The 26848-nt window shown below is 35.3% G+C and overlaps 1 protein-coding gene across 3 annotated transcripts in view; it reads right to left on the reverse strand.

Annotated features, from left to right (window-relative positions):
- LOC136835524 (uncharacterized) overlaps nucleotides 1–26848 on the reverse strand; it is a 363691-nt gene that overhangs the window by 33548 nt on the left and 303295 nt on the right. Inside the window, exon 4 of one of the 3 annotated variants that reach the window (XM_067099132.1) lies at nucleotides 15208–15305. The exons of the other annotated variants lie outside the window; for them this stretch is intronic. The gene's annotated coding sequence lies outside the window, so the exon portion shown is untranslated. The remainder of the gene's footprint in view (nucleotides 1–15207; nucleotides 15306–26848) is intronic. 3 annotated transcript variants of the gene reach the window in all.

The following is a 26848-nucleotide window of genomic DNA, read 5'->3' on the forward strand; positions in this document are numbered from 1 at the left end:
TAAATAAGGGTCAAGCTAAGGAGAAGAGGAAGCTTATACACATACATTATATATATATATATATATATATATATATATATATATATATATATATATATATATATATATATATATATATATATATATATATATATATATATATATATATATTTGTTTATGTGTTCGTGTGTATGTATGAATGCGTGTGTGAAAGAGAGAGAATATATTTAGACCAGGAGCATATTTACTGAGGTTATTCGTTTCTTTCGGAAGAGCCACTAACTGCAGTGAATTGTGCAACACGACGGTCTAATAATTGCATTATGGATGGAGCTGAATATTGAATGTAGTCACATAACTCATGGGCTGAGGATTGTCCATGGTAAAGCTATTAACCTGTTATGATCAGCTAGAGAAGGGATAATCAACCTTACTTACGGAGGCAATAGGGCACGAAGTTCCTTCACTGAGGTGTTTGGACAGTAGAGGGAGATAAGATGCCTTCGTCATTAGCGTGTGTGTTGGAAGAACTCCTTTACCGAATCTTTTTAGGAGCAGAGGTAATTTCATTACTGGATGATAGAAGGAGCCAAGATTGGGAAGGAGACTTTATAACAGCAGTTAAAGTGCCTGAATGGAGCACGACGCCTATAAACATAATAGCACTGAATAAAGAGGGAAAGTACTTCTTTTGTTTCAGTAGGAAGCGATGCAAAAGAAGCTGAATGATTAATTCGTTAAATCAATTTGGCTTCGCAAAGGAATATGGTCATCGACGCCTAGAGAAAAATCGTTCTAGGTTCTTCTGATAGCAATAAATCTTTAGTTAGTAATGACATTGTTATTGAGCACTGACTCTGATTGTCAAAGAAACGAATTTTAATATAGGAAAGAAATTTTACTGAGGAAAATTTTAGAGACGAATGAATCTTAATATATTACAGCGAGGAATCTTTACTTGCTGTGAGCGAGGCGGCACGAGTCCTCTTTCTTGAAGCATTAATGTTAACTTGTTGATGGAAAGTGTTAATAGGAAATTTTATTCATCAGAGCTTTTATAGCTTTAACCTACACGCAGCAAAAAAGTAGTTAGAGGTCAGGCACTTAAAATATTTAGGTGAAAGGAAAATGTATTTTCCCGATTGGAGGGGAGAAAGGGAAAAGAGCTATGGTAAAAATGAGAATAAAAATCCCATTAATGATGATGGACGAGGAGAGATACCTTTTAGATTATAGTGAAAGAAAAGATCATGTGAAGAGAAAGAAGAGCAAAAGAGCCTCTCCCTAAGATGAAGGACATTAGTGGGGTAAGGACTCTGACCTTTGTAGAGCGCGTGAGCATTGGATTGATTGATTATGAAATTTAGGTCTTGAAGACCAAGCGCCGGAACCCATCAGGATTATTCAGCGCCGTCATGAAGGTGAAATATACAAATTAATGATATGATTGATAATGAATAGGTGAATGATGATATACTAGTAAAAATCAGTGTTACAATATGAACGTAAAAAATGAAGAATGATATTAGATTGAACCAAGAAAAAATAAGTATACATTAAACTTTTATATTCAAAATATATACTTAATATAAGAATAAATATGGGGCATCCTGATTAATGACCTTTGTTGGGGGATAAGAATATCGTAAATATTCTCACGCTATATCCTTCTAGCAGGGAAGTAAGTTAAGTTACGTATACCTTAGTTTTATCAGACCACTGAGCTGATTAACAGCTCTCCTAGGGCTGGCCCGAAGGATTAGACTTTATTTTACGTGGCTAAGAACCAATTGGTTACTTAGCAACGGGACCTACAGCTTATTGTGGAATCCGAACCACATTATAGCGAGAAATGAATTTCTATCACCAGAAATAAATTCCTCTAACTCTTGATACACTCGGCCCCGGCAGGAGAACTCCCGTCGTGTTTGTATTATTTATTCGAATGGGAATAAGACACAGACGAGAAAAACTTCCAAAATGATAACAAGACCGGGTCTTTAAAAGGAATGTGTTCAATGATTAAGGAAACATGGAATGGAGCGAAGAGCTTCTGAGTCTCTCCATTCTGGAGGTGAATGACATGACAGACTAATCAAAGCGGTTGACTCCGAGTTTGTGACTCCTAAAAAATATGTCGAAATGCAGTACACGACATGCTAAAAAAAAAAAAAGAAGCTCTCGAGAGCAACTCTCAAAGTGATATCTATAAACAGCGTAGATAACTAAGTCGAATGGTTCATTTCAAGTGTATCAAAGTAGGAACTAGGACTTGTCTTATGTAGTTAGGGAGACCAATAAACGATAAATTTTCATAGTGTTAGCGAGGAGGAGCTAACAAGTCATAAAGACATCGAATGGTGAAGGAAACTGGTGGTCGTCATTAGTCATGAGAAGCGTTTTGAAAATTCTTCAGCTGATTCTGGGAGTGATTAAAATAGGAGAAGTCTACATATTACAGATAAAAAAAAAGTTCTCAAATATGGACTTTATTCTGCCAGGAAAATCTGGCTATACGTAGAAAAGTCGAGATAACTCCTATTTTCTATAGTGATTAATGTACACATCTATTTTCTTTTAAGAACGCAGTACTACAAAAGCTGCCAAAAACACTGATAATAAATTTTTACTTTTCAATTACTTTACTGACTCAAAAATAACAATGTTGTTACGTTGTTTTACGGCTATGGCGGCGAAACTTGCATCTTGACATTTCTCTTAAAAGCCCAATATATCTAGTAAATGTGCACGCTTGAACGTATTACTATATAATGTGATATTTTTAAAATTATCTGCACAATAATAAACATTGTGTTTTTCTGTAAAATGCTGATGCAAAAGGTCAAAACATCAACAAACTTCTACAGAACGCGAAATTCCTTATCGAGTGCCTGATTAACGCCCAAAATGAAAACGTTCAGCAGGAGAGGAAGCCCATCCAAAATTTAAGCATGACTCCTACAGTTTAATTGATTAAACGAGGAAGGAGGAAGTAAGGAGTCATTACAGAGGTCAAAGGTCATAGGTTCGGCCGTAAGGAAGGTATGGCTGGAATTAATTACCGATTAATCATGGACATAGCCAATCTTGGTTCTTCATGCTTCTGAAAGTTAATGAGTTTCAAAGGGATCTTCTAAGCGATTTTCATCCTTATGCAATGTCTGCAGTAGTGTTGTTTTTCCGGTCAATTATGCAGTGAGCTTCGGTACACACATACATACACAAAACAAGTGCTTACGTATACAGTCTATGTAGTTATAATTAATTCGGTACATGTATGGGAGAGCGACTGCACGTAAGCATGTGTGTTCGTGTATACGTAAAAAAGTTCAAGAATGCTAAAATTTTGCAGAGGTAGGTGACTTGGCCTCGTTAAAATTAAGTAACAAAACATTATTTAATATTGTTGAATTGTAATAGAATGTAAAGTAACAATCAATCAGAGACTATATATATATATATATATATATATATATATATATATATATATATATATATATATATATATATATATACATACACACATATATATGTATATATGTGTGCATAAATATATAGACACATATTTATTTAAGTATATGCCGTCCTTCCCCCAACAGCAAAGTGGTGGCTACAAAGGGTGTTTACCTTCTGATCCTCATCAGCTCTTCTTGGGATGAGGCTGCAGCCCCATAACCTTTTCCCATCCTTGTTACAAACAGCACAGTCGGTAACCACAATGCACTCAATTCACGGGTGATGATCAATTTTTTAAAATTTAATTTATTCACTTGTTTCTTGGGAAACTTTGAGGTTTCATCCTCGTTGGATTAAACTGTGGTTTCACCATCCATTAAAATTTTTAGCATCTCTGAGACACACACAGTCATATACATACATAACCACATATGTGTGTATAATTCATATATTAGGTCAATCGATGATCAATTTTTTAACATTTAATTTATTCACTTATTTCAGGAAACGAAACTTTATAGTCGTTTCATCCTCACGTAGAATAAACTGAAACAAGTGGTTTCACGTTTAAATACCTGCTTATTTCATTAAAATTTTAGTAGCATCTCTGATACACATACATACATATATATATATATATATATATATATATATATATATATATATACATACATACATACATACATACATATATATATATATATATATATATATATATATATATATATATATATATATATATATAATGTAGCCAACTGTAAATTACGCTAAATAATGAACTCGCTAACTAACGCACTCCATGGAAACGCCCTCAGGAAGATGGACGATACTTCAAGCATCGTGCATGAATCAGAACTCAGATCTAAAAGATCCCGCCGTCTCTGCGTCGATGTACAAGCATTTGTTGACGCGCATTCCCTATAAATACCAACAGGAACCCGTGGGAAAAGGACGAATGCCCTTCAAGCCTTATACAAAGATTCTTAATTTTTTGAGACTTTAGGACATGGTGCTTGGGTCGTTAGAAGTTGAAAGTGTTTGATCATACTTATAAATGGCAGTAAATATAATCAGAAAGAAAATGGTAAATAATTGTCGAGAGTAACACAGAATGGCGTACAGAAAGAAACAATTAAATCCTAAGAAAAGGAAACGAAAATTAAGGATTATAGATGGGAAAAAGTTAGAGTAAATAAAAAAGAATAAAATACGCTCATAAAAACGTCAGAAAGAAAAAAATAAAATAAAAAATCTGCAAAAAAAGATGAAAACAGCAAGTTAAAAGTATGAAAAACTGCGTATAAAAAGAGTAACAGACAGAAAATTAAGGACCACAAGAAAAGTGATGACAAACTCCCAACGGAAACAATGAAAAGACATCGCAGTGATTACGCACCTTAGAATTCAGAAAAGAAAGAAAGAAAGGAAGAAAAACTTGGAATAACTGAACCTGTGTCAGAGGTCAACTAGTGCCAGATGTTTAGCCTCGACCTTCTTGACCTGAAGAGTCCAAGTCCCGTGACACTACGAAGGCACTAAAATGAATTTCTTGGGTCATATTATTTCTTGTTTATGTCCTATCAGAGAACTATTTTTTGTCTGTAAAGTTGGTTCTAGTTTCACTGTAATGTCTAAGTTCTTTATATAGCGATCTTCATTTGATTTTACTTATTTTATTTATTCACAATTTCATTTAAGTATTTAACTGCAATTCTTAATAATAATTCATTCTTGTAATTATTAAGCCAAACTTCGTCTATTTGTTCTCAATGCTTACTTATACCTGTGTTCTTAAAGGGAGGATTATTGATTATTCCTCGTTCCTATATCCATTAAAGCGTAAATCTTAATGATGTTTCATTTCGACTTTCATAAGAAAGTAAGTCTTAAGGCTTAATTCTTTTAGAAGATCAATCTCGACAGTTTTTTAACCTTAGCTCCACTAGCCGGTAATTCTTAATGTCTGGAATGCACAAGCGCTCCAGAAGCCGCTAATTCTTGATAATGCTTGGAATTCATGAGCTAAAGTCCATAGTTGTCTCTATATTAACACTCCAACCTAAGTCCAAAAGAAGGTATTTTTCAACAGTGCCTTGAATTCTTAAATCGGGTTAATTTTAATCTGGCAAAATTTTGAGTAGAGACTGATGATCCTGTTAGGCTTCCGGGACTGCCAAGCATCATTCCTAGTTTTAAATAAATGGTTTTCGATGTCACACACTTTCCCGCAAAGTCTGTCATTACTTGAACAGTAAAATGCCTTCTTAGCTACTTATAACGTGCTTGCGATCTAAAATAACTTTTATTGAGTGACTACAAAGAAAAGCTAGACGCTGTTGATTTACAAGGTCCAGTTATCTTGTAATGATAACTTGACTGAGGAAACTGGTGCCTCATAACACATTAAGCTTTTTCGCCATAAGTCACATATTTCTGTCGAAAATAAATTACATTGGAATACAATTCTGACATTTTGCTAAATCCTCCACATTTTTCTTTAGGGATTGCCATCAAAGTAAGCATAGGTGTTCTTTCCATTAGGGAGTAGATCAAAGAATGCATACATAATTGACACTGAGAGAGAGAGAGAGAGAGAGAGAGAGAGAGAGAGAGAGAGAGAGAGAGAGAGAGAGAGAGAGAGAGAGAGAGAGATACTGTTGTGGCAAGCTAGTTATAAATGAGATCTTTAGGTAAATATGACCTTCAAGACATTATCTTTAAATCAAGAAGTTTGTTTCTGAAGTCGGACAAACTATCCACTAGAGTCTACAGAGTAACCGCTAGAAACTTGTATTAATGGTCTAGGGTTAAGCGTGTAATCCAGAAGTATTTTTCACTTTCTAATGCAATGCCAAAATGATTTACTTTGAGGTAGTGACAGCGGGCTGGAATACAAGAAAATAAAAGTGAACACTTTTGAAACATTTTCCTAATTATTAACAAAATGAATTAATTTCAGCTTTTATTATTTACTTATAAATTCACTTTGTGCAGAGGAAGTTTAGCCAGCTTCAGTCAGAGAGAGAGAGAGAGAGAGAGAGAGAGAGAGAGAGAGAGAGAGAGAGAGAGAGAGAGAGAGAGAGAGAGAGAGAGAGAGGGAGGGAGCAAAATTAATTCATTTCAGCTTTTACTTATAGATTCACTTTGTGCAAAGGAGGCTTAGCCATCTTCAGTCAGTCAGAGAGAGAGAGAGAGAGAGAGAGAGAGAGAGAGAGAGAGAGAGAGAGAGAGAGAGAGAGCAAGCAGATACATTCAGCAATCGATAATCCTTCTTTACATGCAACGCCTGCTGCTGCCCTGTTCTCTTATCGTGTTATCTCATCCTTAGCCTAAACATTTATTCGATACAACAAGGCCGGTTGTTGTTACTATGCACAAAAGGACAAATCACTCGAGACATGATCACCTCAGACGAACTAAAATCCTGTCCCTCTAACTTAACAGTTAATTTGCAAATGTCAGCCTTCATAAAAGAAATTCGTGAGAAGGTGACAGAAACCTGCCATCAATGCAAAGAATACTAAGTGGAGATGCTATGCAAGCCCATATTATTTGTAAAAAGCGTGGGCATGAGAAGATGGAAACGTGTTTTAGTGTTTAGGCAAAGGAGTATGCATACGCAGCTTGCGCGTGAAGACATACAAGCACTCGCATACATACATACATACACATGTATTTAATATAATTTATACACACACATACATATATATATATATATATATATATATATATATATATATATATATATATATATATTTATATATGTATATATGTATACCCTCGAATGGCCAAAGTATTCATCGTGATAATATTTATTTATCAACAACAGTATCGCTACGAAGTTAGATGAGAAGAGATAAATGAACTTCGAAACAAAAATTTTAAGTATGCAAGTATGTTTCAGCAAAAAAAAAAGAAAAAAAAAAGAGGCAAGAGTTTTTTTAGAAAGGAAAGATATTGCTTTGGGAAAAAATTGGACTACCGAAAAACAGAAAATATGTGTGATTTTCGTATGCTGTTTTATATTCACAAATCACCAAAGACACTGGCAAAGATATGAGTTACCTGTGGGTTTCCATCCTTACTAAGTGTCAAACTATTTGATTCATTTACTGTGATGATGATAATTTTACAGACTACAATATGAGATAAAGATGAGAATTTCAAAGTCCAGAAGTTATTAGTATGTATAATCAATTGAATATGAAAGGAGCACTAGGGAACATATTGGAGATAGTGCCTTCTTTAATAAAGAAAATCTTCTGGAAGGCCTTTTGTTTTTATTGACATTCGACGTGCCTGCCTCTATATTTATTCTTCTCAATCAGTCTCACAATTTCGAGTTAAACATCCACAGCTTCTGAAATCCCAAAGCCTTTACGGTTTATGTCAAGAGCCAAAGACATACTGGAAGGAATAAATGAATTAAGCCTTCAGTTTCTAGACATAAAAGAAGAGTTGAATCCTCTGTCTGCAGACTGTAAAAGCATTGAAATCTCTGTCAGCAAACAGGTTCGGAGCTTCTGGGTCCTTATTCGGTAAGGAAAAAAATGACCCTAGCAATTAATGTCAGTTAATACGAAAGACTGAATAGAAAGATTAAGCAATGCACATTTGGCTATCGTTAAAGCTATAGCCACAATGTGTATTTCCACTTTATCTACCAAGAACATGGGATTTGATATTGCTTTCCTATTACCGTAGCTAAAAATCTGAATAAAAATGACCAGTAAAAAGACCTCTATGAGCAGTTATAAACATAACCTTTCATATAAACACTAGAATTTTTCTATTCATTTGTTAGGTGCATACACATGGGCTCACTGCACATAAACACGAATATTTGATCAGACATGAATAAACATGAGTACGGAATTATAAAGATCATTTTAATATATTTTTGTATTCATCTCAAAACTTAACTTTTCTATCCTAGCAAGAAACCAGGAAGCTAAATGTCCTAACACAGAAATAACTCTTTTTCCTTTTAGTTCTACCTGTTAATCTCTCTTTAAAAGGATTTTTTGGGGCAAAAAAAAAAAAAAAAAAAAAAAAAAAAAAAAAGTGGGGGGATTATTCTTGCTTTTGCCATTTCCTTAATTCATTTGCGACAAAAAATACCGCTGTCAGCTGACAATTTCCTTTTCATTCATAAAAGGATAATATTCGTTTCTTTCGTCAAAAATATTTTATAATACTAAGACGACTGTAAAACCAGACGTACAACAACCGAACAATATGATCTCAGCACCAACAGGTGGATTCTTCGTCCCGCCCGGTTAAACAATAGCAAACTGCCTGCAGTAAATGCGAGTTCATCTACTTATGTACATACATGTATTTGAACGCGCGTGTGCAGCAACATTCAAGGATATTCAATATTCTTTGCCTCGTTTATGGTTAATCTCTCTAACAAGGCACTTTATTTTGTTGTTTACCATCTAAGGAATTTGAATGCAACTCACAAGCACAGCCTCCATCGACCTAAGACCAAATAATGCAAGTAATATAATTCTTTAGATGTAGGCGTGGATATAAATAAAAATCTCAAAGCTTATTGGGATGAAACGTCTAATTCAACAACGTTCTCGCTATCTCTTCCTTCTAAGTCCGTCTGATCTCAGTTGCCACACGCTCACAAACTGTGCCTTTTATGTATATAAATACATTCTGATTTAAGAATCTACCTGAAGTACTTGTAAAATCTCGTCAGGTTGTACAAGACCATGTTTGCAAGCATCAAGCAAAGATTTGGAGAATTTATTTGCTTTATGCTGGATCGTCGCTGCTCTGAGAGAGGAGAAGGAACTTGCAGTAAGTTTTACGTTTTGTGCTGAAAAGGTCATAAATGAGACAGCCCCCTCACACCCCTGCACACACACACACACACACACACACACACAGGGCACATGATATTTTGGTACACTTTAAAAAAAATGAATTCACATTCCTACGCAGTATACACACACGCACACATGCATATACTTTTCAACATCAAGCTATTCTTCACAGCAACAGGTAGATCAGGAGTAAACCATTCATGCCCACAAACACCTTCTTTACTGTAATTGTTATGGTAACCCCATTAACTTATTAATGAATTCACCCATTATTGCTGTTAGAAAGACTGTCAAAAGTGATTGTATTATAAGAGAGACGGCAAGTCCCGGTTGCAGGTACGGTATGTATTCGTTCCGAACCTCGGTCCAAAGTGCTTTTATTATTCGTTCCGAACCTCGGTCCAAAGTGCTTTCATTATTCGTTCCGAACCTCGGTCCAAAGTGCTTTCATTATAGAGGCCAGTAAGGAGAGAGGCTGGCCCTAGCTGGTGGACGGCAAGTCTAAACGTAGAGTTTGTTTCCAGTAAACTCTTTGAGTTGCAAATAGAAAAAATATTTGGATACGCTTTGCGTTTGTACCTAGTCAAAAGTTAATCCTTATAACCAATAATTTAAAATAAAATTCCTTAAATAATATATGACAAAAATATGCATATGCATTACTGTCTGAGACTATTAATCTTTTGACTGTCACATTATCAATTCTGTAACATTTGTATGTGGACCACCCCTGTTCCTCACCCTCTCCCCTCATACTATGTGTGGCTTTAATCTGGCCTGGGTAAAGGACTTCGATTGATATTGTTAATGCTGCAGTATTAAACACAGTTCTTGAAAGACTTCTAAGTCGTAAAGCCAACTCCAATAAGTTCGTGTGTCTAGGGAGTAATTGACCCGAGGGAGTATTGCCAAAATATATTTGTCAAAGGCCCGATATTAGATTATTTTCATGTAAGGGAAATTATACTGGCAAATGGATGGACGGGCTTCTTATTGACGAAAAAAAGGGGGAAAATAACAAAACTGTTAAATTTCCATAAGAAAATATCTTGATGTTGATTTTTACATAATTTTCTTATACGTTTTTATTATCAATAGTCATTACCTACACTTCGTTATGAATAATGATGATTGTTCTTGCTGCTAAATTGCGCACTATGTTATTCAACAGATATTAGACTTCAGTTTACAGGGAGGAAGAGTAAGTGGGCTTGAGGAAAAAGGATGAAGAGTTAACTGTCGTTTCTTCTCTCCAGCAGAAGAAGAAGAAGAAGAAGAAGAAGAAGAAGAAGAAGAAGAAGAAGAAGAGAGAGAGAGAGAGAGAGAGAGAGAGAGAGAGAGAGAGAGAGAGAGAGAGAGAGAAGATAAAAATATGATTCACTTTCCATTTCATTTACTGTACAGTATACTCCTCTTAATCACCACCCATTTGTATACTCGGAGTGGAGACAAGCAACAAAGACTATTTTTCCTCTTCTTCTTCGCCCCCCCCACCATCTCCTCCTCCTCCTCTCTTTCTTTTTGTGTGTCTGTCTGTCTGATTAACTCCCTCTCTCTCTTTCGTTCTCTCGCTGTCTTTGGTCGATGCAGAGGCTGAAGGTTATCAGGCTCATAAAATCTCGTTTGAAAGAAACTCTTTGATGATCCAAAATAAGCAACACAAAAGTCCTATGCAAATTTCTTGAGTCATGACGCATGAGATGGCTTGGCTTGTTTACAACGCGTCCTTGAAAACGCAAGGCATCCATTTACTAAGGGTCTTTCATAAACCTATTCACTTTACATAGTATGCCACAACACTAAACACAATGTATGTAGATGATCTGGGCTACGTTAAACTGTATGTAGGAAGTCAGTTCTATCAAAGTTGTAACTCTAAACCGTTCAATGAAATCTCATTTTTACATGCTAAATATATTTTGCAAATGATTTTATGACAACGATAAGTACCCAAACCCATATATAAGGGAATAACAACAGAATTCCATTAGTAAATTTAAACCACTAAAAAGCACGTACTAAAATCTTTAGCTGTACACCGTCAGTTTTGTACCTCAAAAGCGAGATAAAAAAAGTAAAAAATTACATACATTACGTCTTATAGCATGCTTATTGCGATCCAGAACCTCTACCAATTATCTGATAATTCTCTTTAATAATATTCCTCATAATCATCATCTATATAAAGACAAACTAAGTTCACTGCCTTGCAGGACCTTGATACATCTACGACCTTCAATAGATTATAGCAGTTCCTACATCCTTTCATTTGAAGATGCTAAATAAGTAAAAATATATGTCGACTAAAGAAAAGGCACAAAATAAAAAGCCAGTGCACGAGCGAAATAAACAACATCTCTGGGTCAAATGTTTTGATTGTGGCCTCTCACTTGTCTTGTAACAACTCAGAGTAAGTAATCTTAGCTTTTTGATATTCAGCCATTTATTGTGACTTGACAACCAGAACAAGATGACCAAAGATAAGATCTAAATTTGAGATTTGCGTAAATCAGTGACTGAAGGACTGGAATAGAATAAAAAAAAAAAGTGTCGCTATCCCTGACTCAAACACTCAATTCTCCGCATTTATTTTTTAAGGGAACATACAACAAGCTAGCAATCATCATGATAGCACTCGGGACCCGGAAGCCTTTGAGGATGAAATCACAAGGTAATAGGGAGGGCGGATTAGAGAAGAGGACACTGAAAGTGAAATCCATTGCGTAAGGAGGGAAGCCGAAACGGTTTTTTCGAGGAACCGCTCAGTACGTGACCTTGACCTTGCTGTTATTACGTATGCGAGACTTTCGTTGCTCTCTTCTCCGCCCATTCATATGTAATGTTGCGAGTGCACGCAAACACACTCGTCATAATATCCTAACAAATAAATGATAAAGGATTTACAAGTTTCTGTGTATGCAAATATTGTAATAAATACGTTATGCAAAAACGGTCACATGTATACACACACACGCACACATATATATACGTATATATACACAGTATATATACACACATACATGTGTGTTTATGGCATCTGCTGTTACGTTTACTGGTCACCTTCACTAAATGGATGAAAATAGTACGGCCGCACGCAATGAACTTCTGATTTCTCTATTTTTCACTATTTATTCAACGTTTTCTTTAAAAACCTTATAAACCATCACACGAAAACAAACTGAGAAATTATCTTTCTACGCTATGATCCAAACTAAACAGAAAAGCAAGGCTTCTTTATCAAATAAGGTTATTCTATGAAATATCATTTGGCAAAGAGCAATTCCTTTACTCAACTGAGTACATATGAGAGATTTAATTCGGCAGATGCTTTTGTTCATCTGTAGTTGTGATTCACTCACTTGTAAAAAGCTCCAAAACTTCAAGAGAAATTCAATAAATATAATTTAAGATTTTTCCAAGGACAGGTCGTTTGACCTGACTGATGATAAGTATTTATTCTTTAATTTTAGTTTTGTATTTGCCTCCTCAAGGTGGTGTATCAACACATCTTGTTGGAGAGCGTATTAAGAAACATACTGGAGAACTAAGAATGAGGTAACTTGAATCCTTTTACGAGTAATAAGGACAAATTTTGTTAAAGATGATTGCTAAAGGTATAACTGATCTTTAAAGAACTCTATACAACGTAGATGACTCAGCAATGAAAAGTTCATTAACGACAAGAGGAAGTTCAGCATAACCAAAATAAAAGAACAGTTGGAAACCACATTCAATTTCTGTCTATTAAATTTTTTTTTCATGATTTCAACATGTCCCATCTTTTGTTTTCATCATTTAAATTCCAAAGCAACTTACAATGACGGATCGTTTGGTTTTGGTCGGCAACTTAAAAAACGAACAATGAGAAAATAGTCATTGATGGATGAAGATTAACATTGTTTGGCTACTGTTAAAAAGGGGAAAAATATTTGTTTACAGTTTCGGAAAGATTCCCATTAACTCATTTCGAATGGGATTTTATGGCAATGTAAAACAAACAAAATGAAAATGGTCCTTGAGTGATGAAGATTGATAACTCTAGCTCCCGAGGAAAGACAAAATATGAAATTTGATTAGAAATTTCGAAAAGATTCTTATTACCTGCAACAACAGAAGTGAATTATATATATATATATATATATATATATATATATATATATATATATATATATATACACATATGTATATACATACATATATACATCATAAATATGTATGTATATATATATATATATATATATATTTACACATATATTTTACATATAAACTTTATCCTGTTATAAGGAGAGAGAGAGAGAGAGAGAGAGAGAGAGAGAGAGAGAGAGAGAGAGAGAGAGAGAGAGAGAGAGAGAGAGAGGTGTCACATCTCAGCGACATAACCTTGGCGATATGACATAAAACTGAACGTCTTCCTTGGATTAAAAACAAGAGGGATCATAATTATCTTCTCGGCTTGTTTTGATTATGATTTTAACTGGATGTGCACGTGAGCATAATTCTACGAGTGTGATCGTCAAGGCGTTCTAGTGTGCTAGTATGTGGAAACTCATTTTTGAGAAAATGTTTATTTTCATAATCCCACAATTCTCTCTCTCTCTCTCTCTCTCTCTCTCCTTGGAACACGATAAATGTTGGTTTATGTTCATATATATATATAGTATATTTATATATGCATGTATAATATATATATATATATATATATATATATACATATACATCTTCACATTGCTAATACACTCTAAATTCTTTTCCATTCGCAAACCGTTTAATCTTGAGTAACAAGACAGTGACGGAGCAAAAGAGATGAGTAACTGGCCGCTTTATCAAAAGCAAAGCAGCCGCGAAATTGCAAGTTGCACTGTGAGTTGAAATACAGAATCTCACATCCCATCTGATTATTACATTGACAAATCATTATAATAAGAATATTTATGAAGCTTTTTTTGCAGTATGCAAGAGAGTACGTTTAGGATAACAATGATCTAAAATCATTTTTCGAACATCAACAGAGAAGAAAACAGTTATAGTTGTTTATTGCAGAGATGATTTTCTTACTAACGTTTTGTACCAGGAGCACAATGTAAATTATACTGACTTAAAGTAATGAGTTATTTGTTTATTTTTTAATGAGTATAAAAATCTTTTCCGAAGGTATCTCTCTCTCTCTCTCTCTCTCTCTCTCTCTCTCTCTCTCTCTCTCTCTCTCTCTCTCTAGTGTTCTCTGGTTAAATTTGTTTTTGTCATTCGCCATGCAAGCGTCAGATATTGAATACTGGAAAAAAATAACCTACCATATTCTCCACAAACTGTACTGACCCGTCCCACCGTATTCTTTTTCGATAGAAAAATAGGACAAAATTTTTTTCGAGCAATTTAGGAAATATGAGATGCCTGTCGATCGAATGCTTAGGACCGCAGCGAATAGAATTTTCTTTGTGACGTTTATGTTTATTCATTACCATTTCTCTTAGGCTTACTTGGGAAATGAGGTCTTGTGAAAACAAATTGAATAATTATTCATTAAAAATTAATAAAAACCAAAGATATGACTGGACTGAGAACAGCTGTACTCCTATCTATATTCTGTTGTCGAACACCTTTTATTCTATGGTAAAACAAATTTATTTTAATATATATATATATATATATATATATATATATATATATATATATATATATATATATATATATATATATATACTATATATATATACATATACTGTATATATATATATATATATATATATATATATATGGACATACATACATATATATATATATATATGTGTGTGTGTGTGTGTGTGTGTGTGTGTGTGTGTGTGTGTGTGTGCGCGCGCGCTAGCGCGCTCGACTAAGAGAATATTTTTATGCAAGTCGTCGTGAATAAAATTCGATAGCAATATAAAATACAAAATAGAAAAAAACCTCTTACCTGAAAGCCTTACTTCTATGGTCTCATGTATCGCTGAACCATGAATTTCGTAAGTTTTGGGCTTTGACGCCATTTTATCAGGCAGAAGGACAACTTACCTGAAAAAGAAAAAAATACAAAATGCTTGAAAATTTCAGCAATTAATAATATTTCGATGTGCCTATTACAAATCTATTATATATCTGTTAAAGTTACTCCGGTATAAGGGTGAACAATATTCTGAATAAAAAAAAAAATTCAGAAAAAATGAATACAATACTTCTGACCATAGTAACGACAAAAGAACAGTACTTGTATGACATATAAAAACTAAATTCTACTAGAGCTGTTTATACAACGAACTCCAACCCCTTACTAGTTAATTGTTTCTGCCTTTTCACCATTTTATACAAGAATTCGTTCTTTGCAAAACCAGCATTTGACAGTGACATTTGCTGTACAATGCATTCCATTCATGTAAGACTCTTTAGTCAAACCAATCGCCGGGAATATAATAACACACCTGGACTGTTAAACAAAAGTCTCAAGCAAAATGCAGTGGACATCATCCAAATTTATAATGCCTGTTTTCTTTCATGAAAATTTGACCAGTATACATCCCACTGGAAAATCCTGTTCGGCAGATACCCAATAGAAACAGAGAAGAGAGGAAAAAGAAAATGAAGAGAATGAAGGAATTAATGGAAGAAAATAAAAGTGCTCAGCTATCTAGAAAGGTAACTTAAATCAGCATCACTCTGCAATTTGCATCCTCAGCTAGGGCAATAAATATCTGGTGGGCCTGCCCCTTCTTTACAGGAGTGATGTACGCCGTGTTAAAGCCCCACTGGGGCATCCGGGAGAGGCGCCCTCCCTTTTCTCTCTCGCTCCTCTCCCTTCCTTCGGAAACTGCCTTTCTTTGTGCTGAAGAATTGGAAGTGCTAATTCTCAGCCTCTCTGCTCAGCCATGAATGGGATGGGCCTTGTAGGGCCTACCACCTACGGGACGCGCCAGGTCATGTTTCGCGAAAGGGAAGGAAAGAATGCATTATGCCTCGGTGGGTGCATTTTGGCATCGTAGCAGATTGGCCACGAAGGAGTGGAAAAGCCTTCGCCAAAGAAAGGGGAGAATGTGCAATAGCAGGTGTCCAAGGAGATTTGTTGCTCCGTGAAAACAGTCTTACTGGAAAATTGCATAGCGAGATAAACTCGTGGTGCGAGAGAACATCGAGATGAAAAAAATAAATTGGGAACTCGAGAAGGAACTTCACTGGGGTGGTATTTATGTACAGAAATATTATGCTACACTTTTCGCTCAAGCGAACAAGCAGTTTCATTATAGACTTTAGCTTAATAGATATAACGGAAGGTTCAGTACCAAATCTGGTTAAGGAAACATAGCTATGGGCTTTTTATTATTAAATCTACTTCTGCATACTATAGTAAATGGAACGTAAGTCTTACTCCTTGAATATAACAGTTTTAAAGTTGAGAATATTCAGCTGAGCATACTAGTAGGTTGTATGCTGAACGTAGCGCGAAATGAACGTGGCAAAAGCTGGAGAGCTTAGTTTGTCTAAAAAAAAAAAAATATCAAAATAACTGCGAAAGCTGACTTTCCTTCACTAAGGCTAGTTCAAAATACGTAAGTTTCTTCAAATCCACTTCAAGAGAACGAATTAAGTGTGATTATTCAACAGATGAAAGTTCTGCAATTCTCTAGACGAGCTATGACACCATGGAAAGATATTCGGCGTACAAAGTAGAGAGAGAGAGAGAGAGAGAGAGAGAGAGAGAGAGAGAGAGAGAGAGAGAGAGAGAGAGAGAGAAAGCAGTTTTCAACTTTCAGACGTTTTCCCCGTACAAAGACGTAATGTGAATTATACGGGCCTAAGACCCTGCTCCTTTTGAGTAGCACGGAGGAACAGTCATTGTAAATCCTCTTTATAAATCTTGGATGGGCTCGCTCTTCAGTCTACAAATGTTCTATATTCTTCGTAACGCTCTTCAAACAACGCACAAAAGTGAAGACCCCTGGAAGACCACTTCTTAAACACCCTACATTTTTCCTGTATTTACTGCGTGAAACTGCAAATCTGGATATCTGAGTATCTAATTACGTTACAAGATTACGACTCAAGGTCGTGTAGATGCCAGACAGCTGAATACATTTTCGTTCCTTTTGCAAGGAACGGCTATTACGTACAGTTAGTGGTAGTTTGTAATGCTTCGCTACACCTCTCAGGCTCGTAAGTGCAATAAACATGTGCGAGGGCAATTAGTACGGGTTAGGTGTTCTCGTTAAAACTCGGAGGAATAACAACTAGTTGCTGAGGTAAAGGTTATACCGAAGGATAGAGGGCTGCAATATGGAATGTGCTGAGCGAGGTCAGTCCTACTGTACTTGTTTACCTGTTTACCTGTTCATTAAGCGGTAGAGTCTCGAAGGATTATAATCTGTTTTGTTTAAGTTACTTTTCTAAAGTATGATTGCTTGAGCCTGAACCACGTACAACAGAATATTTTCTTGATAAAATGGTAACGGTTTGTTTTAAGGATCATAATGAAGGCTGAATTTCCCAGTACACTGACAACAAAACTTCAGAAAATCTCTCTCTCCCCATTTTCAACACCTACACGTATATACATATACACGTATATACATATACATATATATATATATATTATATATATATATATATATATATATATATATATATATATATATATATATATATATTTATCTATTTCTTTTGATTCAAATGAATATGACTATTGTAAGACTGCCAAATAACGAGCATTTATTTCATGAATTACTTAAAAGCTCAGTTTCTTAATTCATTTCTTTATTGCATAATACTTGCAGTTTTCTCCTAAATGCCAGTTAACATCCTTTGCAAACCTTGACACTCAGTACGGTGGGGATATAAGGGTAACTGTTAAAGCATCAGGGGATAGAGAGAGAGAGAGAGAGAGAGAGAGAGAGAGAGAGAGAGAGAGAGAGAGAGAGAGAGAGAGAGAGAGAGAAATGTCAAAACCAGTTGCTGTAATAATAAATAAGAAAGACAGTGCATTGCAATGAGATTTTATTATTGGGTGAAACTAACTGATACTCAAATGCTCACTATTTCATTCGGTTTACGCATTTTGCACAGGTATTATAAACTGACTACACTTTCCCATAACTAAAAACTATATGAAAAGGCACTGCATTGTTTGTATTTTATTCTAATAATGTTCCTCGCCTTATTTTAAAGACACATATCCCATCACATTGGCACTTTATAAAAAAGATTAATAAGTGTGTTAATAATCGCTGAGAACCCAATTTTTATGACTTGACGCGTGGTTTGCTGGTAGCCCAATTTTTGTTATGCTGAAAGTTTCATCTGAGATTAGGTAACTTCATCCCCAATGATACTCTTTATCATCCGTGGCAAACAAAGGTGCTAATGAAAGTTGCTTGCTGTTTGCAAGATATATTTTCGGGAAACAGATGAAGCCTTGTCACTCACTGGAAAGTAGAAGCTAACTTTTCCTCCTGACTGCCGACGAAATGAATTGTCTCCTGGCTTCTGTAGGTGAAAATAAAACCCATGTCTCCCTCTTCTAAAAGCTTTGTGTGCATGTGTGTGCGTGTTGTGCAGAAGTTTAAGTAATGGTCTGTGTGCCTTCTTTAAATCACGTAGACAACATCATCGCTACGTTAGAGGGAAATAAATTACCATTGCGAGAGAATTTAATTATCATTTAGGAACCGTAGAACTAAGCTCTCGAATCCCCCCAAGGTTACCTAGATCACTTGGGGCTTCGAGTGAAAGGGGCTACATTTCATCGGCGTTCAATACGTTTGTTACGTAATGTTACTTTCATGTTGGGCAGCACTTGTAGGATAATCCTTTATCGGAAGATTGTCTTCCTATTGCCTTTTTTCTTCTCTTCCTCATTGACCTTTTACACCTCTCTGAATCTTTATAACTACAATAAATCAGCGTTTTAAAGAATGACCTATTTTCCATTACCCAAAGCTTTTAATTTCACAATTGAATGATCTTATATTGTTCTTCCTCTAACAAATTTCCTGCGTCTTCTTTTTCTTATGTTTTCATAACATTAATTGACATTATTATCATATTTTTTATCATTTCTTTAATCAGTTCATCTTTCCGTAAAGTTTATGGGCAGTACTGTAAAAAAAAAAAACATATTTACTGAAAATTACCGTTGATACTTAATTGGTTAAATAATTTGAAAGTATCACAAGCAAAAAGGTCTCAACACTTTACATTTGCAAATGTGAAATCAGTAAGTGTTTCTGCAGATCTAAATATAAACGACGTACGCCTTTAAGAGTAGAACAAATAGCAAAATGAATCGGTTCCTATGTAATCAGAGCAAAAGGTTAACCTAACTCCCAGATTCCTCTCAATTCAGCTATAAGCTTTTAAGATAAGCGTGACCTTGAAAAGATTAGGTCAGTGTCAAGCGCTATCCTTCCTAGACTTTTTAAAATGTGGCTAATGGAGATAGCTAGGAGGAACTGAACGCGGAATTTTAATGGCCAATTATTCAGAAATGATATTAAGTTGACGTCACATAAGGAACAGCAGTGGAAAGTTGTTCGAACTTCTGAAGGTATGTACCCTCCAGCTACCGTAAGTAAGATTAATACTACCCTGCCTTAGCACTTTCGCCCGTCGACTACTACTAATACTTCTACTATTACTACTATTATTGATTAAGGATGTTAGTTTACAGCAGCAATGCCTCGACTTCTTATCGTCATCCTTGACGTCATGATTTATTATATAATTCAACTCTAGAGAGAGAGAGAGAGAGAGAGAGAGAGAGAGAGAGAGAGAGAGAGAGAGAGAGAGAGAGAGAGAGAGAGAGAGAGAGAGAGAGATAAAACATTCCTTTTACTAATGCGCCCGTTACCGGAATAATCTCCACACACCTCCCATTAGAACTTGCACCAGTGGTCGCAATTCATAGTTTATGAACCAAAATCACCATCATTAGCCTTTGTTACATAGCATGTTAAGTGCAATTAATAGATAATTTGTTATAGCTAGCGTTTCCGACAGGTGGCACTTGTGGGCAATGTGATGGTAGTTCACGAGAAAGAAGAAGAAGAAGAAGAAGAAGAAGAAGAAGAAGAAGAAGAAGAAGAAGAAGAAGAAGAAAGAAAGAAAGAAAAGATTTACCATTGTTGAAGGTAGCGGATTCATACAGGGAAAAGAGAAATGAGGATTCGTTGGGATTTACTTGGGGGGAGACGATGTCCTTTTCCATAGAGATCATGAATTATAAGCAACATAACTAATGTATAATATTTCAGTCTGTCTGTTCGCAAGTATTGCTTCATCGTGAAAAAATCTCAGGTTTCCTGCTGAAATGAGGGTCTGTTTTTTGTGGTGTAAAATGAGTATTATTATTATTATTATTATTATTACTATTGCATCATAGTATTATAAAAATGTCATTATAATGAAAAAGAATGAAAAACGCAAGAGTAAAAATTGTCCTTATGCTTCACTTTACGCATTACTTGCTACTTATATACACTTGGCGTACCCACTTTATCCAGCATATCCTAAGGCATCCGTCTATAATAGAGTTGATTGGAACGTGTCTTTCGGTATAATAAATCTGGATACTGGTTTGTTTATTAAAATTAATAAAAGAATATAATTAAGCAATATTTGTCTTGCTTACACTTAAAACACTTAGAAAAATTACGTGTAAATTTGTTTGTATTTGAAGAATGTTTTTAATTTTGGTAAACTGAATGTTATACTCTAAGTTGAAATATTAATATCACTCCGGGGAGAGTCATTTCAGAAATTAATCTTTTACGTTCCCTAAGACAACCATATATTGACAGTGACTGATGGCAAAAAAATAAATAAGAATAAACTGATACTGAAATTTGCGGTTATCCCATTTTTGTGTTTTTTATCATCTATTAAACACCAATGAAGTCTTAAAAGATTCACATACCAACTCACTTACACGTTTATGTGTAATGGTAAACATTCTAAAACATACAACATACACGCACACACAAACACATACATGTAATATATGGTGTATATATACAGACATACATATACCTGCAAGCGGGTGTGCGAGTGTATGGATACAAAAAAAGAAATATATGTATTATAACAGACACGTTCATTTATGATTAACCGTCTGAAATCCCTGGGCTTGATAAATTCAAGAACCGGACGCTCATGTACCCCCAACTATTACGCATTTCCAAGTCTTATGACTGCCCTCCGTAGAAAGTGCTTGACAGCTTCAGTGAGTGTGACGGAGGTTACGTGGAATATTGTTTAATTATAGTACTTCCAGCCAAGTGAATTGCATGGATGCCTCTGAAGGCTATCATTACAGTTAGTAGGGACTTGGTTTTATGGACTCAAGGAATTGTTTGTGAAAGGCGCATTTTTTTTTCTTGTTTTCATTTATCACGACCGTTCTCCTTCGACTCCCAAGATGACCTGTTTTAGTTGTCTATGCTCGGGGTACCGGGCCATTCGAAACCGCCGAAATGATCTTAAAACATACGTGAAATTAGTCAAGAAATACGGAAGAGGTCAAAAAGGTCTAAGAAGCTGGATAGTCTATGTCCTACGGTCTAGAAAATTATACACATTTTACCTTGTGTAGATTCTAGAAAAGTAGATAATATGTTTGTAATCTTTTCAGATGTTCCTATCATATCAAATTTGACCTGTCACTGCATCACTTACATGAAGCTGAAAAATGAAACTGCCACGGTTGTAGAGTATTATTTTTTTTTTCTGAAGGAAAGAAGCATTTTCTAATATCCTAAATGGGAATAATGAAAAGTTCCTCAATCTCTCTCTCTGTATAATAATATCTGAATTTATTAATTCGTGTTTCATAAACTTTTGCTTCTTAACATTTTACAATTCAATTTAGATAGTTGTCATCTAACCCCTTCCTGTTTTTCGAAGCAACATCGACATTAAAGATCACTTTTTCATTTTCCGTTGAAATCACCTAAACTCACTGACGCTTCTATTCATTATTCGGAAGTGCTGTGATAAAAATGAGGAAGGAGGTCAGGTAATAATCTTTCTAGTATCCTAAATGGGAATAAGGAAAAGTTCCCCAATTTCTCTCTCTCTCTCTTACCCTATACATTAATATTTCAATTTACTGATTCGTGTTTCATAAACTCTCTATTAATGACACTTTACTAATCATTTTAGATAACTGGCATTATCTCAACCCTTACTGTTATTTGTCGAAGCAACTTAGACATTAGAGCTCACTTTATCTTCTTCCGTTGAAATCACCTAAAATCAATGTCTTATTTAGTGTTTCTATACTGCAGAATGTATTAAGAAATGGTGTTGAATAACAACTGAGCTTCTATTCATTTTTCGTATGTGTTGTGATGCGAATGAGGAAGGAGATCGGGTAACGTATGGCTAGCTGGGATGGAAGGGGCATTATATCAGCCCCAGTTTAAGATGTAGGGAAGCATGAGTCCGTGCTATGCAGGGGCCAGTGTTTTGTTGTATATGGGAAGTCATCGGGATTCTGAAGAGCTTCCTTTACAGGTACAAAAACGCAGCTGATACTCTGAAATCTTTCTATACAGAGGTCCAACTTTGACTCGCCAGTTGAATAATGCTCTTGGCTTTGACTGTTGACTTGTATTTCTGAGGTGCCATATATGTATGTATGTATGTATGTATGTATATATATATATATATATATATATATATATATATATATATATATATATATATATATATATATATATATATATATATATATATATATATATATATATATATATATATATATATATATATGGGTGTGTGTGTGCGTGTGTGTGTCCAAAGTTAAGCATGTGCAACTATTTCTTTAGCACCGTAAAATCAAATTTTTTCTTTTTGTAGACCTTCAAAAGAACAGGCGCCTTCCTTTTTCACTGTAAAAATTAACAGGACTTGGTTCAAGTTTTAGAGACTCGCAACTTACAGTTTTATCAATGCGGAAAACAGAAAGTGATTTAAATCATGACTGGCAAACAACTGCTTAGATATGAAAACATCCTGTTTTATATGAAGATTTTTATAAGAAACCGACTTCAATATTTTATCATATGTACACTATGATATTGGTTGCTTTATATGGCGTGTTTACTACCGAGATAGATAGACAGACACAGTAAAAGGATAGATTAGATAGATAGAGAAAAGACTTCTGGAAAGAATAATGCAAGGAGCCAAGTTTCTCAGGCTACCGACAGTGAAGAATATTACTGTTGCAAGGATACATTATAACAACGGTTTCGGCAGTGGAAATTAATATTCATTCATACTACAGGATTCCTCTAAGAAGCGTGGGAGAGTAGCAAGGATCGGAAAACCAAGTATATATATACATATATATATATATATATATATATATATATATATATATATATATATATATAAAAAATATGTTATATATATTATATCAGAAAAATATCAGTAAAAACACTCAAAGAACAACAATGTTTTCACTTTTTTAACAACCTAGACAGTAAAAGTATTTGTCTACGAAAGACCTCTATCCTTCATAAATTTAAGTAAAATATCCCACAAATCACAAAGCTCTCGAGGAAAAACTTCCTATTCTTCCCCAAACAAACAATCCCCGAAACCTTGAGAGGTGATGTAACAGTCAGAACACATCCATATATCATTTACACTCCTGTGAATGAAACGGCCAAAGTCGAGAGGAGACGAGAAGAGAGGAATTTCTACCTAGAGAATCGCCTTTTCCTCACGCCTCCCTCGAAAGTAATTTTAAGGGATTCTCTTGGGTGGCCCGTCTCAACAGGGATTCTTAAAGGAGATTACTCTTTCCGACTGATCATAGATTGAATGGTTAAAGTCTTCACTTGGGCCTTGTGCTATCACTTTCTCATACTGGGGTTGAATCTGATCAGCTGCTTATCTCGTCCTCGTCCCACCCGGGTTACGTGCTCATGTTTTTTTAATATTTAGGATATGGTCCATTTTTTCCCTTTTCTCCCACATTTCAAGTCTTTTCTTTCCCGCATGTTTTTCTTTGATATCAGCAAAAAATGTTATATCTGACTATATTTTTAATGTTGACAGTGTTAATCAATCTACCATCAGAATGCAACCAAACTAACTTCCAACCACTCTGTTTTTCCTCTGATGCACAACGTCCATCGTTATCAACAAACGACTGTCTGCAGAATAAGCAGCTCATATATTTCGAGAAAATAGTAATTTACGCCCAAAAAGTGTATTTGGTAAATGATATAAGAAAATAATTAAAATAGAATAAATAACGAAGGACAGAGAGAAGAGAGAGAGAGAGAGAGAGAGAGAGAGAGAGAGAGAGAGAGAGAGAGAGAGAGAGAGAGAGAGAGAGAGGACTGATTTACTGAAACTACCACTGCGTGCGACCATTGCTACCCAGGATACAGGATACAGTACGTGTCGACAGAGAATCATGCTGTGCCACTAACAATCTCTCTCTCTTTCACTCTCTAGCTGAATGATGTAATTGTAATCAGCAACTATTCTACAACTTTTCCCATATAGATTAGTATATTTCAATATGGAAAATGCAGTCCACCATTTGATGTTTACAGTACCTACTTACTGAAAAAGAACCAGTTGATTTTTAGTTAATTTAGTCAAAGCTTGGACTGACTAACGTTGAATAAATCCAGTGATGAGAATCCTTTTTTTTTCTTATAAACATCTGGCCACCTAAGGATGCAATGAAGACCACAAAAAATGCCACTGGTTGTTAACTGCCAGCCGCTCTTCCTAAGTCATGCCAAAGTCCTGTACTTTCCAATCGTTTCCGTAATCTTATAATGGGAGTACACATCCTTCATTATGGGCTAATAAAGTTACATCGAGGTGGGAATCTTAAACCATCGCTCTCTCTCTCTCTCTCTCTCTCTCTCTCTCTCTCTCTCTCTCTCTCTCTCTCTGTTGTCAGCAACCTTCGTTCATTCTTATAATACCAGAACACATTTCCAGCGTCCCAAAGGTTATAAAAGACCCATAAAATCGCTGAACTTGAGATGCTTGTTTCACCGAAATTCAATTTTCTGTTATTGGCCGTAATGCGCATTTCTACAAGCTATTACTGGAAAGTGAAGACGGATTGCAGGTCGCAGGTGACGTTGCCTTTTTATGTAACTACGGACCTTCAGGGTTGCCTGAAACTTCTCATGGAAAGGAAATGATGACGAAGTCGAAGAAAAAGGACTGAATGAGTGAATGAAGTGTTTGGCATTGCATGAGCTGAGGCAATCAGTGTTTGTTAAAAAAAACCAGAAGAAGAAGAAGAAGAAGAAGAAGAAGAAGAAGAAGAGGATAATGATGTAGGCTAAAAATGCAACATGAAACATACCGTTTACTCTTATCACACAGATCGTATGTTTTGCCTGACATGGATCCAGCGTAAATGGAGAGAATTTTTCCTAACAGAACCTGCTGTTCCGCAAGAAGGTAGCCAGACATTCATGTGTTAGGAACGGAATTATTTCCTGTTTTTCGAGACTTGGTTATAAAACAGCATATAATTACGCGCGGAGGAAAATGCAGGTAATTTTTGTACGTCCCCTTTCAGTTATAAAAACTGAGAAACCCGTATAAGTATTGATGCATTTAAATATTTACACTCCATGCTTCATCAGGATTAGATTTGCATTCTTTTTAAAATGGTAATTGGTTAACGCACAAATTTTTCATTGTAAATAACGATACAAGTGCATAAAAGCACAGTTAATACGCATTAGGTGACTGAAGGTTTTGCTTTAATCAGCCTGACAGAAAACCAAAATACAAAAAACACAGAGGTCTGAAAGACAAAATCCCATGCTATTAAAAAGTAAGAAAGATTTTGAGTCATAATGATATTTTCAAAATCTTACTTTCTATCTAATAATGATATCTGCAAGATGCTACAGAAGTAAGTATCGATGTATGAGGTTAACTGTGGGTAAGTTTTACCAAGAAACTCTAAATCTAGATGTAAAGGAAAAGGTTTACTAGCCATTTTTGTTAATCATTACCGTCAAAGTAAGCCGATGTTATTGCAAATCCGCTCCACTCTGCATTTGCAGCCAGATGATAACAGATTCGTTTCTAAATTAAACTAAGCCAACAATCGTGAATTAACGTAAACAACTTCAACCACCTGTATTTAACTTATCTTTGCGTCTGCGCATTGATGCAATCAGAACCAAGTAAGAGGAACTGATTGCAGTGTCATCAGAACGAGTTTTAAATGTCCATCTTTACATCAGAATGCAGTATTAAAAACAGTTTCTTTGTTATGAGATTGCGCTTCCATTCTTGTTTTGTGATGATCACTGACTTCAGCTTGTGAATCTCAGTGAAGGTTGGTAGCCCTGAAGGAGGCGTCGCTAATCGGTGGATGAATGAGAATGACTCAGGATAATACAACGACTCATTCATCAGGAGGAACCGTTCGGAAAACATTTATACTATAAGCACATGAACAAGAACATGCATTTACATACGCACTGTACATACATGCATTGTATAGTCAAATATATGTGTGAGTATATCTCAATAAATAAACTGTCCCTCTTATATAAGCCTAAACATAA

Source organism: Macrobrachium rosenbergii, chromosome 4, assembly GCF_040412425.1.
Source record: "Macrobrachium rosenbergii isolate ZJJX-2024 chromosome 4, ASM4041242v1, whole genome shotgun sequence".
Classification (NCBI taxonomy): Eukaryota; Metazoa; Arthropoda; class Malacostraca; order Decapoda; family Palaemonidae; genus Macrobrachium; species Macrobrachium rosenbergii.